The sequence below is a fragment of the Rhagoletis pomonella genome, unplaced genomic scaffold (assembly GCF_013731165.1).
Source record: "Rhagoletis pomonella isolate Grant_MI unplaced genomic scaffold, Rhpom_1.0 Rhpom_scaffold_00013, whole genome shotgun sequence".
In the NCBI taxonomy this organism is placed as follows: domain Eukaryota; kingdom Metazoa; phylum Arthropoda; class Insecta; order Diptera; family Tephritidae; genus Rhagoletis; species Rhagoletis pomonella.
Genome location: NW_023458567.1, coordinates 456,374 through 459,228, shown reverse-complemented (window position 1 = coordinate 459,228; position 2,855 = coordinate 456,374). Strand labels below are relative to the sequence as shown.

Sequence of the window (2,855 nt, the reverse complement as noted above, 5' to 3'; positions counted from 1 at the left end):
ATATATTTTTTAACCAAATCAGATCCTTTTCATAATCCACGACAAAAACCACAGAGAAAACGTTTGTCTCGAGAAAAAATATCTGCAAAAACGCGTCAGACAGGAATTCAGCAATACGGGTCATTTATTCAGCGAGTCTCGAAGTCACAGTGCTACCACTCAACAATTTCACTTGCTGAATTGTTTGCCAATTTTTACTTAACTGGCCGTCTTCACGTGCAAGCCGATCTCGCTTGCGTGAGGTCGATTGCGAGATCGGGCACGTGTAGACCGCAAAAAGTGCGAAGCATAATTTTTCTCGCATGCCGAGCGGTTTGCGAGCTCACGCACGCTTTCAACTGTATTTTCTGATTTCGCAGACTTCTTCAGAATGGTAATATCGTAGATTTTGGTGGAAAATATAAATTTAGCTTGCAAAGGGCGAATCTTCTTTTTTGGCCATGATTTCGCAGACTTCTTCAGAATGGTAATATTGTTTATTTTGGTGGAAAATATAAATTTAGCTTGCAAAGGGCGAATCATCTATTTTGGCCATATTTTACAAATGAAATAGTATGCTGTCAAATTCCCAGCCAACAAAACTATTATCTCTGGCCAACAGTGTTGCCATTTTAGCCGTTTTCGGGCTAGATTTAGCCGGTTACGATAGCAAACAGCCGGAGAAAATTCGGTTTAGCCGGCAGCCGAATTGCTAGCCGTTTCGCAAAAAGAAAATTGCCGGTTTTAGCCGATTTTCCTATTTGCCATTCGCCTTATTTTATTAAAATTCAAATAAACAAGTTTTTATTTTTACAAATTTAGTGATCCAAAATCTATTAGAAATGGCTAGTCTTATACCTGAGAAAATTTTCATGTCGGGCTGTGTTATATAAAATTGAAAAACAATTTTTTCTAACCCGAAAAGTCTTCAGATAGTGAGCCGATTTCAATGTTTTTTTTTTGTTTTAAGGGAGTGACCCAATTACATATAAACTGGGACGCACCATTTTAGCTGATTAGAAAGTTACAAATTTTGCTGAAATTTTGCAGAATTTTCATAATTTTTACACAAAGCCTAAAATCTGAATGTAGTATATGGTTTTTGTTAAGTAATAAGCTACATATTCGTAAAAAAATAATAAACTATAAATAAACTAAAGAAAAATTGGCGAAACTTGCTTAAATTTTTGTTAAGAATGACTTAAATTTAAGTGTGAAGTTTTACGCGCAACACTTAGAAAATAAAAGAGCACAAATTTTGATGTGGAGCAAAACTATCAATACCTGTGTGACAATACCTGTGAAGAATTGCATCATGGTGCAAATAAACTTTATTTTTGTTATCATTGTTATTTCCGAGTTGGTGGCACTAGAAGAAATAACCTCATCAGTCCAACTCCGGTTACGCCATCAACAGTATTTTTGCGCAAAATCCACCGCCATCATTTTAACTCGACCTCCTTCCTGTTCCATGGATAACGGTACATCTTTTAGAGGTTAAAAAATATTTTGCGTCAGCAATTTGTCGTCGAACTGCACGTATTACGTACCCTATCCTCGGAAAAGCAAAGAACTTTATTTTCGAATCTTTTCTCAGGTGTACCGAATTCTGGCAGTTTGGAAACGCGCAAGACTTTTAATATTTTCATCCAACTTCACTAACTTAATGTTTTTTTACTTTTACAAGAATCAAAATTTTGTCTACTAGTGAATCTGGTGGCATGATTTTAGTTAAATGTCATAAACTTGTTAAAAGTTCGGCAACAACAATGAATGTTAATATATTAAACTACCTTCTGTGTTTGTATCATGGCGTTTTCTTTTCTCGAAATAATGTTGCTCTGTTTTCCTCAGCCCTTTCACTACTTTACGTGTTGATTTCTCAATATATTGCCCTCCGCCTAAGCAAAAGTGCCATACTTTTTGCTAATATAGTCATTTTGTGGGACAAAAGGCAACATACTGCAAATGTTACAATATTTATAAGAAGGCAAAATTGTTTAATAGAAAAGAAAATGCCATAAGTTTGTAATTTATCTCTGTTTTTATATTTAAGTAATACAAACATGACTTCTGATGTAAAGCTTAGCTACGTATAACGACAGTTTTCATGGTTAAACAAGCTAGGAATAATCTTTGTTAACCAAAAAAAATTTAATGGATTTACTAGTCTTTCTAATTGTAATTTATGTATTAAAAAAAAAGTGAATTCTAGTTGAAAAATTTTAGCCGTTTTTTTGTCCAATCTAGCCGGTCACCCCAAAAAGTTCTGGCAACACTGCTGGCCAAGGACTATTACAACGTTTATACGCACGTATTATTTGCAAAATGGTAGTTTGCCGTATAAACGCTGAGTTAATTTTTTATTTGCAAATAACTAAATTACGCAAATAAGAATTGATTAGTGGTACTATCTGCAAATAAGGGCAAGACGCCGCCATTCTTAGGTTTATTTTATTTTTCGATGGTCATCTTATTGCCTTTTTATAATCAAAACGTTGCCATTTTTAACTTTATTTTCTTTTTCGATGGTCATATTATTGCCTTTTTATAATCAGGCAATATTAAAAAAGAATTTTTCACCATCTAATAAACAGTGAGTTAGGTATTTGCAAATTAAGTGTTTATTTATATCGCCCGCATATAGCCGATATCAGCCGATCCCGGTTGCAGTGTGCGCGTAGCGTAAGCTACATTTTTGCCTAAGAAAATAATTTATTGGCAACACTCCCGCCTGTGTGTTGGTGTGAAAGCACAAGCCAACAACAAATGGGATAATTTATTTGGGGAAATTCGATGTCGTTTTTCCAAGTGGTTTAAGGAAAAGGGGCTGCTAGGATTTCAGAGAGTCAAAAAGTTTATAAAATTGCTATAAA

General features: G+C 34.5%; 1 protein-coding gene across 2 annotated transcripts in view; it reads left to right on the top strand.

The window, feature by feature from the left end:
- LOC118748421 (raf homolog serine/threonine-protein kinase Raf) overlaps nt 1-2,855 on the top strand; it is a gene marked incomplete at its 5' end in the record, with an annotated part of 10,053 nt that overhangs the window by 5,955 nt on the left and 1,243 nt on the right.